The sequence below is a fragment of the Pongo pygmaeus genome, chromosome 5, assembly GCF_028885625.2.
Source record: "Pongo pygmaeus isolate AG05252 chromosome 5, NHGRI_mPonPyg2-v2.0_pri, whole genome shotgun sequence".
In the NCBI taxonomy this organism is placed as follows: Eukaryota; Metazoa; Chordata; class Mammalia; order Primates; family Hominidae; genus Pongo; species Pongo pygmaeus.
This window is the reverse complement of record NC_072378.2, coordinates 6431555-6447123: the sequence shown is the minus strand read 5'-3', so window position 1 is coordinate 6447123 and position 15569 is coordinate 6431555. Positions and strand designations below refer to the sequence as shown.

Here is a 15569-nt window from a genome sequence, read left to right as displayed (position 1 = left end):
GTTTTTTATGTGAAATCTGATGTGTATTTTACACTGGCAGCACAACTGCATCAAATGAGCCAGATCTAGGTCTGAACAGTCACATGTGGTAAGGCTCCTGTAGAACATGGCTTTAAGTCCTCAGGGCTGACATGGCATCCTCACCTTCCACCCACTTTAAAACAGCCTGCAAGGCAGTGTGTGACCTATGGTTTTAACTCTGATGAAGAGGATTCCTCATGGCATGGGTTGCTGAGAACCCTGAATCACAAGGTATAAAGCAGGGACCTGAAGGACTGTGCCCACTGCAGCAACCCCCTGCTGGATTTAATGCTCTCCTGTTGCCACCCTGAAATTTTTAGACTTTTTACAGGGTCTTGCTCTGTCATCCAGGCTGGAGTGCAGTGACATGATGTCTTATGCCTCATCTGGCTGAGACTCACTAGAGAAGGTCACTAGTTAGAACTAGAGAAGGGGCTGGGCACAGTGGCTCAGGCCAACACTTTGGGAGGCCGAGGCAGGAGGATTGCTTGAGCCCAGGAATTTGAGACCAGGCTGGGCAACACAGACATTTTCTCTATAAAATAAAAATTTAAAAAATTATCTGGGCATGGTGGCACGTCCCTGTAGTCTCAGTTATTCAGGAGGCTGAGGTGGTAGGATCGTTGAAGTCCAGGAGTTCAAGGCTGCAATGAGCTAGAATTGAACCGAGTGAGACCCTGTTTCTAAAAAAAATTAATAATAAAAAAAGAACTAGAAAAGGTTCACTGCAGCCTTAACTCCTGGGCTCAAACAATCCTTCCCAGTAGCTGAGACTACAGACATGAGCCACCATGCCAGGCTATTTTTTTTTTTTTTTCTAGAGACAGGGTCTCACTATGTTGCCCAGGCTGGTCTTGAACTCCTGGACTCAAGCCATCCTTCTGCCTCAAGCCAGTCTCCCAAGTGGCTGGAATTACAGGTGCATTGCACTGACCCCAGCTTCTTCAAGATAGACGGAGTCTCCCTCTGTCACCAGACTGGAGTTCAGTGGTGCGATCTCAGCTCACTGCAACCTCTGCCTCCTGGGTTCAAGTGATTCTCCCGCCTCAGCCTCTGGAGTAGCTGGGACTACAGGCGCATGCTACCACACCCAGCTAATTTTCGTATTTTTAATAGAGACGGTGTTTCATCATGTTGGCCAGGATGGTCTCAATCTCTTGACCTTGTGATCCATCCACCTCGGCCTCCCAAAGTGCTGGGATTACAGGTGTGAGCCACTGCACCCAGCCAAAATTCTTTAAACAGAGAACTCCACATCATCATTTTTCACTGAGTCTCTCAAATTACATAGCTGACTTGGCCTCTTGGGCTAATGTTGTAGTTTTCCTTCTTTCTAAAAATTGCCGTTTTGCCTTTTTATTCTACTTTCTGGAAGGCTTCACTAAATTTCTATTCTAACTCTTCTCTTGAAACTTTCATTGTTGCTATCATATTTTTTAATTTCTAAGAGGATTTTTCCACCTCCTGAATGTTCCTTTTCTTGTGGCATTCTTTTTTCATGTGTGCAATATTTTTTATTCATTCTTCTGAGAATGTTAATGATAGTTTCTTGAAGTTTCCTTTTGCTTCTATTTTGAGGTTTTTTTTTTCCTGCTTTGTTTGGGCTTCATATTTTATGTTAGAGATAAAAGCAGATGCATTTGGTTTGGAAAGACAAAGGATTTTTCCCTGTTGAAGTAACGTAGAATGAAAAAATAAGGTGATACAAACATTTTAAGGGCAAAAGAGGCAACATTGAGGAAACTCACATGAGGCCAACTTCAACTCTGGAAAGTAGAAGTTGTTTCTCAAATTGTGAGATACTGTAAGGGCAAGAGCTAAAAATTAGAAGGAAACATTTGGAATATCTGCAATGCAGGAATCAACAAATGCTGAAAACTGAGTTGCAGTGAGGGCTCATCTGAAGTCCCACAGCCTAAATTTGCAGCTGGTCCAATTGGCATAGTTTGGTGACATTCTCTAGTTAGTCTTGGCCAGATGGGGTAAAGACAAAAAAGCAACTGCAGGGTGCTGGGCAAGTCAAGGTAAGAGGCAAAGAGTAGAGACACAGCTGAGGGGTCCGAGGTGCTGCAGCGCCCTGGCGGGAGGCCAGCCACAGGCTGGGGTAATAAGGGAATAAAAGAAGTCTGAGGGACAGAGGGCAACGCTGGTGAGGATCAGTGTCCTGGGAATTTTTCAGGCAGTGTGGAGTGTGCTTTCAGTCCTGAAGGAATGCATGAGCTGGTGGAGGCCATGACAGCATAGGAATGTAAAACAGTTCCACAGTTGGAATCAAGAGGCATGCATTCACATCCTGTCTTGGTGGGACCTGGTAAAGTCAGGTAGTCGGGCTGGGAATCAAAGAGATTGGATTTTTTATGTCCCATGTCTCCCTAGCTTCAAATTCACTCTCTATAGAATAGATTGCAAAAAGGGGAATTTCCGTTACAGCATATAGCATTCGTCCTATGAAGAAACCCCCTCGCTCAGTGACTTACACGAAAAACTGGGGTATAAAACACCCATAACATCTGGCCTGCTGCAGAGCTGGCTTCAGGAACAATTGTGGACCATTACGTCACTCTCTCCGGTCTGCAGGCATTGGCGGGTACATGCGGATCATAACCACCAGATGGCGTTGTTGGCCTAAGCTCGAGCACAGTCCACAGCCTGGAGGTCCTGGGAAAGCCTGACCTGAATCTAAAACTTCTCTAAACTCCCTGATTTGACTCAAAAGCAAAACAGTAGAAAAATGCTGCACATCCCAGCGAGGTCAGAGCATAGCATCTGCGTGGCCGGTAGGCAAGTCATCGGTGGTTATTTAAAGTTCGAGTTTAAGAAAATGACTTCACAATGCAGAGAACTGGGGAGCCGGCGCTGGTCCCTCAGTCCCCGACATGGAACTCTCCTGCACCCGCAGCGGAGTGGCTGGCAGCGCCGCATGGGGGTGGCGAGCTCAGGGTCTCACGCAGCGTCTGTCTGTGCGGTGCCCAGATGGCAGGGGCTGTAGAGGCCTCTAGAAACCTGCGGCTCGGTTGCATTTCTCCAACCTGCCATCCGCCCTCGCCACCCCAGCTCCAGGCTGCCGCACTTGCTGGCTCTGGCCACCGCCAAAGCCCTAGGGACGGTGCGCTCTGGCTGCGCGGTGGCGGCGGGAGCTGGGGGCAAGGGACTAGGTCCTAGGGGGAGAGACTTATTTAGTCTCCCAGGGCCGGCTTCTCTGCATACTCTAGGGGCCCCGGGAGCTCAGCGTGTGCTTCCCACGGGTGTTTTCGAGAATAACATGGCTTTGAGCCAGGCCGAGCCCCTCGCGGCTGGGCGGTGCGTGAGTTCCCAGGTGCGCGCTTCAGGATTGGAGGCGCCGGCCGGAGCAGGGCCTGCTGGATTCCAAGAGTACGTGCTAAGCACAAAGGCCTGAGCCCGAGTGCCGGAGACTCCATCTCGGTGGCCTCCAGTCTCGTGGCCCACTTCCCACATGCGCCCGGCTCAGGCGCGCGGTTCTCCCGGCTGGCGGGTGCACGGCCTCCCCTCTGCGGCTGCGGCTGCGGTTGCGGTGGCTTCACTGCGGCTGGTTCCTGCCAGGTCATCTGCTTTGCGCGCATCTGGGCCGCGGACAGGCAGAGGCTGATTAATTTTTCATGGCGATTCACTCGGCTGACCATCCGAAGGCAGCTTCTGGGGCAGGTGCTGTTAAGGACCCGACTGTGCCAGGGGCTGCCCTTCCTCCGGCCGCACTAATTACTGACCTGGGAGGGAGACTCGGGTTTTTCTCCCCAGTGAGCTGTTTTGTGCCTTTTGGCCTCCTTTGATTTCCCAAGCAAAGCTGGGGGCTGGGAATTCCAAGGATGAGGGCCAGGAAAGGCTGAGGGAGGAAGGGCGCCTGTTCAGTTTAATCGCATTTGTGGAAAGGCCGCGCGAGCTCGGTCTGAAGAAGGAGCTTGGGGATGGTCACATCCTTGTCCCAGGAGCTCGCGGGCTCCCAGGGAAATGGGACTCGCAGAGTGGAGGTGAAAGAGTTGATTGACAGTGTGGGAATATATGTACCAAGGGCCAGTGTAGTGGGGACCCAGTGTAGAGGAGTCGGGGCTCCAAGAACGAGCCAGTGGAGTGAGCGAGGAAAGGTAGTGAAGGAAAATGAAACGAACTGCCGGGCGCGGTGGCTCATGCCTGTAATCCCAACACTTTGGGAGGCTGAGGCGGGTGGATCATTTGAGCTCAGAAGCTGGAGACCAGCCTGGCCAACATGGTGAGACCTCATCTCTACTAAAAATACAAAAAGTAGCCGGGCGTGGTTTTGGAGTTGGGGAGGACACTGGGCTCCCAGGGGAACCTGGTGTGAATGTTCCAGGTATGCTCTTTAAACCACCCACACACAGGTGGGCCATATATCTGAGACTGGTGTTTTCTTAAAGTTTCCCCTTCCCTCCCCCATTACATAAAAATTTGAAAATTTACAGATATATATAGAGAAATCGCTATGCAGAGGAAAACACTGCGAATTTTTTTTGTGTGTGTGTGTGGAGGGCGGGGAGTTCTATCCAGGTATTTTCCATGTGGATAATTTTTACCTAATTGTATGTTAACCATACATATACGGTGTACATAGTGTTGTGTTAAACATTGTGTGTTTAGGCATTTAGAAAATATGATTTTTCATTATAAAAATAGATATTCTCAATTTTTGGAAAAGAAGGAAATATATGAAAACAAAAATTAAATATTACCCAGATTCTAAATACATAAGAATCCTTTTGGTATGTTTCCTTAAACTATTTTTTTCCTGTGGGTGTTTAATTTAGTTGAGACCATATGCTATTTGCTAATTTCTAAACATGGTCAGTATAGAAACATCGTTAGATAGAAGGCTAAATGAGAGAGGTTTCTTCTTTTTTTTTTTTTTTTTTTTTTGAGACAGTCTCACTCTGTCACCCAGGCTGGAGTGCAATGGTGCGATCTGGGCTCACTGCAACCTCTGCCGCTCTGCCTCCCGGGTTCAAGCAATTCTTCTGCCCCTGCGTCCTGAGTAGCTGGGATTATAGGTGCCCACCACCACGCCTGGCTAATTTTTGTATTTTTAGTAGAGACGGGGTTTCACTATGTTTGTCAGGCTGGTCTCGAACTCCTGACCTCGTGATCTGCCCACCTCAGCCTCCCGAGAGAGGTTTCTTAATCTCAATGCTTCCCAGGGCTCCATGACACAATGTCCCCCTCTGCACCACTTCACCCCAACACTTGTGGTAGAAGAGCCAGGGAGGGCTTGGAAGACACACTCTAAAACCACCTTCCAAACCCCTCCTCACAAATAATCCCTGCACCCAGCTGCCCACTGGCCCCTGCCCTCTGGTTGTGGCGAGGGCTTGGGAGCTGTGAGATCCCTTCTCAGCCACCTCTGCAGAACATCCGTGCAGACATTGCTTTGTATGTGATCTCAGTCTTCGTAGTATATTGTTTGAAACATTAATTTAATTAATGTCCAATTAATTTAATTTAATTTTCACAAAGGAACAAAGATAGGGCCCACATTGGAGTTATCCTCTGAATCATCAAGTGCAAAAAGAATATGGCTGGCCGGGCTCGGTGGCTCATGCCTGTAATCCTAGCACTTTGGGAGGATCACCTGAGGTCAGGAGTTCGAGACCAGCCTGGCCAACATGGTGAAACCCCGTCTCTACTAAAAATACAAAATTAGCTGATGTGGTGGTGCATGCCTGTAATCCCAGCTACTTGGGAGGCTGAGGCAGGAGAATTGCTTGAACCTGAAAGGCACAGGTTGCTATGAGCCGAGATGGCGCCGTTGCACTCCAGCCTGGGCAACAAGAGCAAAACTCTATCTCCAGGGGGAAAAAAAAAAAGAATATGGAACCACATCTACAGAATTTTGAGGATAAAGTGTTTGTGAACCAAACATTTTTGTTCTATGTCAAATTATCTTTCACATTTAAAGCGAAGAGAAAACATGTTCATTATATAAGAAAAATGCCACCTAGTACATTTTTTGAAAAAAAAAACCAAAACAAAAACAAAACCTCAGAAAACTTAAAGGGGATTTCCATTTCTGGCTGTAAAGGAGTATTTTGTATCAGAATAACCCTCCTGCTGAAGAACTGTGAAAACCAAACTAAATAAAATGTAATATAGTAGTCTGAGAACATCAAAGAGCAACCAAGGTTACTGGAATCCAAGGGCCAAGATGTTAGAAAGGAGAGAAGTGCACTGAAGTCAGTTCTTTCTTTGCAGCTGTTTTTGTCCCCCGGGAGCATTTGCTGATTCAGGTCCTGTCATGGGGTGTGAAACCCAAACAGAAAGTGGCAGCTCATAGCTTGCCACCGTCAAAAAAACTGGAATTCAGGATACAAAGTTGTCAGGACTTGATGGGCCACGAACACAGAGAAAAGGGAACCAGGGAAAATTGTGTCTTCGTGCAATTTCTCTTCAAACCATTTCCTGATGTCTAAGCTGTGCGTGTGAACAATGCAATGCCCAGAAACCAAACAGAAGCAGCTGCTAAGAAGCTGGAGAGCTAAGCCAAGATGCTGGCACGCTGGTGGTGCTGGGTGGACGTAACTGTCAGTTCAGGCACAAAGGAGCAGGCGCCCTGTAAGTACCTCAGGTTGTCAGCTGAGACCCAGGAGACCAAGCGGCAAGAGTAAGGGCCAGCAGGTGAGCGGCCTTCAGACAAGAGCAACACAGGCTCTGATGGGCTCGGTTTCTGCTGGGACGTGTGCTGACGGCCTGCATGCACTCTGTCTTCTGCCACAAGCAAAGAAGGCCTTTCTGTAGGAAGGGAACATATTCCTTGCCACACCATGTTTTGTACTCAATCCATAGTTACTAGGCAAGAACAGGGGAGGAGGCACCAGCTGGCAAGGTGCAGCGCAGGGGAGGTGCTGTTGCATCAAGGAAGTAACTGTGCTCCCTGAGGAATTTATGGGGTGCTCCTCTGTGGGCCAGATGTGGTCCATGTGGGAGGGAAAGTCAGCCTGAAGGCACTTTAAGACCTTGTCCAGTGGCCAGGATGGAGGAGATAATGGACTCCTACTAAGAGTCTGCAAGAAGAACTGCAGGCAGGCTGAGGGGAAGCAGCTGGTTCCATTGGGAGAAAGACCATCATCCACTTTGGAAGACAATGGGCAGTTCTTACAAAACCAAACATACTCTTACCATAGGATCCATCATTCACACTCCTTGACATTTACCCAAAGGAGGTGAAAACTCATGTCCATAGAGAAAATGGCACACAGATGTGTACAGCAGTTTTACTCATAATTGCCAAAGCTTGGAAGCAATCAAGATGTCCTGCAGGGAGTGAATGGATGAAAAAGCTGTGGTACGCCCATACAATGGAATATTACTCAGCTCTGAAGAAGAAATGAGCTATCAAGTAATGAAAACATATGGAAGAAGCTTAAATGCGTATTACCAAGTGAAAGAGACAAATCTGAAAAGGCTTCTTCATGCACACTGTATGATTCCAATTGTATGACATTCTGGAAAAGGCAAAACTAGGAAGACAGTAAAAAGATCAGTGGTGCCAGGGATTAGAGGGGAGGGAGGGATAAATGGGTGGAGCACAGAGTATTTGAGGGAACTGAAACCACTCTGTATGATACTATAATGATGGACACATCTCATTATACATTCATCAAAATTTATAGAATGTATAACAGCAAGAGTGAGGTCTAATGTAAACTGTGGGCTTTGAGTGATGATGTGTAGGCTCATCAGTTGTAACAAATGTACCACACTGGAGGGGATGTTGATATGGGGGGCTGTAAATGTGTGGGGCTGTGCATGTGGTGGTCACCTCCTTGGCTACCTGAATTAAGAGTTATGCCTGTACCTTCTTCTCAATTTTGCTGCAAGCCTAAAACTGCACTAAAAAAAAATTTCTGATTAAAAACAAAAAAAAAGCATCACCCATGTCTCATGCATTGCAATTGGAAACATCCAATAGGAGAATCTTTGAAGTACCCACAAGGTGTCTATGAGAGAAAGAAGCAGCCAGCCATACTTGTCACAAAGATGGCCCTGCTGTAGTGTGGCTCCTTTTCCCTAATCCCCTCTCTCCTGGTCCTGATTCTGGAGGAGTCAAAGACTACAATTGGCAAGCTATGGTGGGAAGGGAATGCTGGGAAGACGGGAAAGAGGGAAGAGGGGTAATACCCATAGTTCTCTTTGCAGGTGGCAGGAGGAGAGAAGATTTAAGATTCAATGAAAGGGCTTTGGCTACTGCCAGGGACTGGATATATTAGTTTCTGAACTGTGACTGTGTTAGCAACTTAAAGTGACAGCAGAACCTGAGAGTGAGCTGAAATGTCATGACAAGTGTTCAGCTGAGGACCTCCAGGCACCTTGCAGAAACAAACATAAATCATCTCTGGAGGAAAGCATTTCTCTGCAAGCCCCTCCGAATTCCCATGGTTTAACTCCAACCTCATATGAACTCAAAAGTTACCAGCACCCAAGAAAGCAAGAACTCTAATAACTAAGGAACACATCGTCTTCTCAAGAGTACATGCAGCATTTGCAAAAATTGACATGCAGAAGTCCTTAAAGCAAGTCTGGAAAAACTTCAAAGAATTACGATCAGAGACACATAACATAGAATTATAATGGGAATGCTAATTACCAAAACAGAGGGTAAAGTTAAAGAGGTAATTTGAGGAAAATCAAAGTGAATATATGGGAAAAGAAGGATTAAGAATTAGTGAACTACAGAGCCAACTTAAGTTAGGGGAAAAAAGAAAACAGAATACACTCAAGAAAGCAGCAGGAATGAAAAAATAAAAACAAAGAAAAGTAGAGAAATAAATGAAATAGTAAGCTAAAATACACCAGAGAGATTTGACAATGTCAGAAGTTGTGTTTTGAAAAACACTAACAATACAGATAAAACTCCAATGACTTTACTCTATGGAAATGAGAGATGGCACAAGTAAACAATTAGGAATAAAAAAAGGGATATACTCATGAGTACAGAAGACATGATGAAAGAAAATTATATAAAAAGTTACATGCCAGTAATTAGAATGTTTAGATAAAAGGACAAATTTCTAGAAACATCTAACTAGCCAAAACTAGTTCAAGGAAAAAATAGCATAAACAATCCTATAATGATTAATTAAGGGTAAAATTAGTAGTTTAAAATGTTCTCATAAAGAAACCCAGGCCTGGGCAACATGGCAAAACCCCATCTCTACAAAAACACAAAAATTAGTTGGGTGTGGTGGCACGTGCCTGTGGTTTCAGCTACTTGGGAGGCTGAGGCTGGAGGGATCATTTGAGCCCAGGTGATCAAAGTTACTCATTCAATTATAATCACACCACTGCACTCCAGCCTGGGTGACAAAGTGAGACCCTGTCAAAAGAAAAGAAACCCAGGCCCAGATCCTTGATAGGTGAGTTTTACCAATCTTTCAAGGAAGAGATAATTATACTACTACAGAAGATCTTCCTGAGAGTTAGAAAAAGAGGGAATTTATTTTCTAAGGCTACTATCATCTTGATTCCAAAACAAGACAAAAATAATATGAACTTACTTATGAACATTGTCACAATATCTTAAATCAAATATTGGTAAATTAAATCCAGCAATGTATGAAAAACATGGTCACATTGGGTTATATTGGGATAAAAATTAGCTTAACAATAGAAAATTATTGTATTGAATTTGTCAATCACCACATTAGAGGAGAAAAGCATTAAGACGATGTCAACAGATGCACACAAAGCACTCGATAATGTTCAACATCTATTCATAATTACCATTACTACCAATGTAATTTGTAAATTCAATGCAAGCTACGGTAGGAATAAATGCAGATTTATAAGCAATGCTAATTCTAAAATGTATGCAGAAAAGCAAATATCCAACAATAACTGAGAAATTCCTGCAGAAGAAAAGGTGCAAGTGGGGATCCTGCCTTATCAGAAATCAAGGTTTATTATAAAACTCTAATAATTATTATAATCCAATATTGGCTCAGATCTACAGAAATATAGACCAATGGAACAGAAATGAGAACCAGAAACAGACTCCATTCATAGAAATATGATTTGCCCAGTGAAGAAAGAATGGGCTGTCCAATAAATGATGTGGAGGTAATTGGCTATTTATGAGGAAAAAAGGAAACTGGATTCCTTCATCACACAATCAATTCCACACGGATTACAGACCTTCACAAAAAAATTAGGAGAATGTCCTTATGTTCTTGCAATAGAAAGGATTTCTTAAACAAGGCATGAAATAAAAGGCATAACAAGAGGGTGATATATTTAATCACTGAGAAACAGGGCCAGGTCATGCACAGCCCCCGTAGGCTCAAGATAGGGACTTGGTGGTCATGCTTGGAAAGGCAGTGGAGGGTTTTGAGCAAGAGTGTTATGTGTTTTACACTTTTAAGAACCACTTTGGCTTTGTGAATAATAGACTGTAGAAGGCAGGAATTTGGACGACTGAAAGTAGCTAGCAAGAAGTCTCTTACAGCAGCCTAGTCATGAGCTCATGGAGCTTGGATAAGGTGGTTATGGTGGAGACAGACGCAATGGAATCAGTATATATTTTGTAAGAGGAACTCGTAGAGTAGGCATAGATTTTAACTGAATGAGCTAAATCAAAGATAAGTCAGAAGATTTTTGGCCTGAGCAACTAGGCAGCTGTGATGCTATTTACTGAAATGGAGATTCCAAGGAAGGAACTATTTAAGGGGCCGCAGAGAAAGGATCCAGGAATTGTGTCTTGCCTTTTAGCCAACTAGTCAGCTTGGTAAAGAAGGCATTTAGGTGCACAAGTACAGAGCTGAGGTGAGGAGTAGAGATACATAAATTTGGAGAGTCATCAGTATATAGATGGTATTTATAGACATAAATTAGGTAATTTGGGACCCTGCCACAAAGGATCTATGTGTCAAACAAAAGCATTTACTCAACCTGGAATATTTATGTGCTCAAAAAATATTTGATGATTAAAAGTTTTTGGGACTACTTGTATTAGATAGATATGTTACTTTCTTACAACTTAATAAACAAACAAAATTAACAATTTGTCTAGTGGTTCTTATTAATGAATATTAAACTGTCTTATCATTTGCATTTAGTAATAGAAAACACATTAGACAGAATTGGGAGAATAGGGTTTTTGTGCTTGCTCTGCTGCTTCTAAGTTATAAGATCTTGAGTAAGTCATTAATCCCTTTTTCTTACAGATTTCTCAAGGGTGTTGGACCAAATGCCTTCTAAGATTCTATGATTACAACGGAAGATGCATTATAAAAAACATTCTTTGTAGCAACATTAGCATTTCCGTTTCAAGGAACTGGCTTTGTTAAAAAAAATAACATAACAAATCACATGGGGTTAGCAGGAGAAAAGGAAATAGAAGAGCTAAATGTTCTGCACTGCAGTCAGCAGGATTTAGGAATTGAGAGGAGAGAGAGAAGAAAGAGAGGGAACTTAGCAAGATGCTGAGGGGGCAGAAGCTTCACTAGGGTTGGTGTGACCAGCAATCCCATGGCAGGGAGGCAAGCCAAAGTGGTTTTGGAACCAGGTTATACTATCCTCATCTGTTGTTTGCATTGCTATGATGTAAATTTCTTTGATCTTCTCCAACCTCCTGTATAAAGTCTGCCAAGTGGAGTATTGGTGTGAACATGGGCTTTACTTATTGCTTGTTTTCTGAATTTTGTTTGTTTGGGAAGAAAAGACATTTCCATATCTGGATTGATTTGGTACAGAACAGAAGCAGCCTGTAGAGGACTATGCTAGGATCCACACTGACATCCAGTTCAGTAGAAATAGAGGCTTGTAGTCAGGGGTAACCATAAGAATGTGAAGCTCCTCTGGGAAGCCCCATCCATCATTGATTGGCAGGGTGCCAGACTGTCTGCAAATCTTGGTCTTGGCATTTAATCCAAGGAAGTTAAAAGATCAGGGTGACCCTCAGCTCTCACTGGCTCTTATTGGCTCTCTATGCACAAAACTTGTAGATTCTGAGCAATTCTGAGTATTCCACCAGTTCTTCATATAATACTTATGTTGCTATGACAGACTTCTTTGCATTATTTGAGGCAATTCCTTCTATGTATTTTTCTACTTCTGATTGGTATTTATATAAAGAGACTCTTAAAACCATTTTTATCTAGTCATTTATATTTTAATCTAGCTTTTAATAGGAATTTGTGAAGAAACAGAACATGAGTTTAAAACAAGCTTGTATTCACAAGTGAGTCACATGCTAAAACAAGATTTCTTTCTTTCTTTCTTTCTTTCTTCTCCTTCCTTCCTTCTTCCCCACTTCCCCCCTCCCCCCTTACCCCCTTCCCTCCTTCCCCTCTTCTCCTCTTCTCCTTTTCTCCTCTTCCCCTCTTTCTCTTTCTCTTTCTTTCTTTCTTGGAGGGTCTCACTCTGTCACCAAGGCTGGACTACAGTGGCGTGATCATGGCTCACTGCAGCCTCCACCTTCTGGACTCAAGCTATCCTCCTACCTCAACCTCCTGAACAGCTGTGCATCACCACACCTGGCTAGTTTTTTTTTTTTTTTTTTTTTTTGTATTTTTTGTAGAGATGGATTTTCCCCATGTTGCCCAGGCTAGTCTCCAGCTCCTGGGCAAGTGATCCTCCTGCTTCAGCCTTCCAAAGTGCTGGGATTATAGTCATGAGCAACCACACCCAGTACAACAGGATATTTTCTAATGCAGAAGAAGGAAGAATTGTATTTATCTTTTTCTTATGCAAGAATTTTTTATCTCTACAGGATGACAAGGAACTATTCAGCATGAAGAGGAAAAAAGACAGAAACTAGAATTCATTGGAAAAAGTGTTACGGGTTAACCTAAGTTTTAAAATTTCCTCTTAGCAATTAGATCTATTGTCCTATTTTCCCCTAGTTATTCTAAAATAAAAATTTGAAAACTCATGAGTAATGTTTTTAATTATTTATTTTTTGAATGTTAAAACAAAATTTATGTATAAAAAATGTAGTGCGGTCTGGGTGTGGTGGCTTACACCTGTAATCCCATCACTTTGGGAGGCTGAGGTGGGTGGATCATGAGGTCAGGAGTTCGAGACCAGTCCGGTCAACATGGTGAAACCCCATTTCTACTAAAAATACAAAAAAATGGCCAGGCGTAGTGGCTCACGCCTGTAATCCCAGCACTTTGGGAGGCCAAGGGGGTTGGATTACAAGGTCAGGAGTTCGAGACCAGCCTGGCCAGGATGGTGAAACCCTGTCTCTACTAAAAATACAAAAGTTAGCTGGGTGTGGTAGCACATGCCTGTAATCCCAGCTACTCCGGAGGTTGAGGTAGGAGAATTGCTTGAACCCGGGAAGCGGAGGTTGCAGTGAGCCGAGATCACGCCACTGTACTCTAGCCTGGGTGACAGAGCAAGACTCTGTCTCAAAAAAAAAAAAAAAAAAAAAAAAAAAAAAATTAGCCAGGCATGGTGGAGTGCCCCTGTAATCCCAGCTACTCCGGAGGCTGAGGCAGGAGAATCCCTTGAACCCGGGAGGCGGAGTTTGCACCATTGCACTCCAGTTTAGGCAACAAGAGCAAAACTCCATCTCAAAAAAAAAAAAAATGGTAGTGTGATAACTTCATGCTGAGACATTCAGCAGCCAATACAGTTGAAGGATACAGAGCAGCTCCAGATTGATACATTGGCAAAATCAGGAAGAGCAAATGCACCACCCAGATCTAAATGTCTGCAGACCATTTCGTACATACTCCTTTGGAAACATCACTCTGAAAAGATCTTGTCAGCTAAGGAAGAGAACGAGTATGTATATAATCATAAACACACACTGATCATGACTTTATTTAAAAATTAAACAATATGGTGGCAACATTGATATGTAAATTTCTAAAACGTTGCATCTTAGGTTTAGTTGGCAAAGACCACATTTAGAAATAAGGATGAGCTTAGTCTTCCAGGTTGAAATCAGATACACTAAACTGTACAAAAATAATAGTTTCCTGTTGTTTGAAATCACCAGTTTAAGATTGTAAAAATGCATAGATCTTTAATAAAAGAATTGGCTGTGCAAGAGTTCTCCCCTTTCAGAGTATTCCTTTTTATTTCAAATGCTAGTTATTGGTTATGCTGTAGGATTTAACTATTACAACAAGAAAAGGCAACTATTTAGGGAAGAGGCAGGTACAGGAGAAAGGAATGTATATAAGTCTTTTTTTTAAGGTACAATAAGCTTAATAGTGGTTTAGGAAGACAAGATAAAAATTATTTAAAGATAGCTTGGTTCTCACTGAATGAAAACAGTAGACTAAATACTGAGTTCTTTTCTGTGAATCTAGTAATCAATGCCTTGGTTGCCATATTGATAATCTCTAGGGCAGTCACCTTGGTACTCGCCATATTAATCATCTGGGTATTCTGTGTGATAATCACTATCACTGATTTTCAAACCATTTGTTTCTGTTGTGAACGATAGGTTCTGTCAGAGCAGCACAGTATTTGCAACCATATACTTGCACCCCAAGCCCATGCACACCCATTCTTTTCTGGGAAGCCACTTTGTTGGTACCCATCTGTAGAGAAATCGTCAAGTGGTCTACTGGCTGTAATGTTAGCTTCTGATAGTAGATGGCCCTTCTGGTGCCTGGTGCTAACATCCTTGCCTGGCTGTCTGCTTTGTTAGTGACCATCTGCAGACAAATTGTGGTCTGGTCAAAAGGTTTGTCAGTTTGCATGTTGGGATCATAAAGATGCCTGTAGTCCCGTAAGTTGACATATCTGCCTGGCTGGCACTTCGTTGGTTCCCATCTGCAATCCAATTACAGTTTCAGCAGCTTTTAATTTTCCTTCATCCTAACATCATGTTTGTTTTTCTGCATATTTAATCCTGATGTCCATGGTTGTATCCTTTTGTGCTTGCCAGACCTACTAAGGGCTGCCAGAGTAGCCTGAACCTGGGTCATGTTTCCATCCTAAAAAGATGACTTACTTCAAATATGTCATGTGGCTTCACACCATAAGCCTGAATAGCTTTAATAAAGTTGCCAATATTCTCCACTGAGGCCAGTTTAATGAGGACTCATTGACTTTCTTCATTGGGCCTGCCTACAGCTTGTTGATGAGTTCACAGAGGAGGATGCCCTCCTTTAAGCCCAGCTGACCTCTGCTATCCAGTTGTGAAGATCTTTTGTTTGATAATCCTATTTGGAAGCGATCTTGATCTTGACTTTGGCCAAGAGCCGGTAGGAAGGGCCCTAGTTGAAGTCAGCCATGATGGTTCGGGTGGTGGGAAGAGGCTGCACTGGGGGGGCCTGGTCTCTCGCGCTCGGGTTCCAGGCTCCTGGCCGAAGGAGTGGCCGCCCGGGAATGCTCAGAGCTGGCTCTCCTGGGCGCGGTGCCTGGACGCCTGGGTCCCACGGGGTTTGCAGAGGCTCCAGGGCCTCTCCGGATACTGCTGGCTGTCCGCACGGCGGCTCCCTACAAATTCAACTTTTTATTTTGCCTAAAAACACTGCTTTTTTTTTTTTTGCGAGAGATGTAAAAATAAAAATATGCTTCCTAGTTACTTCTATTCTATCTGTTAATCTGTGGAATAAGGGCAG

The 15569-nt window shown here is 43.7% G+C and overlaps 2 pseudogenes; one reads left to right on the top strand and one right to left on the bottom strand.

The window, feature by feature from the left end:
* Nucleotides 1-15569, top strand: part of LOC129038787 (snRNA-activating protein complex subunit 5-like) — a 290162-nt pseudogene that overhangs the window by 73719 nt on the left and 200874 nt on the right.
* LOC129038785 (calponin-3-like) lies at nt 14303-15239 on the bottom strand (annotated as a pseudogene).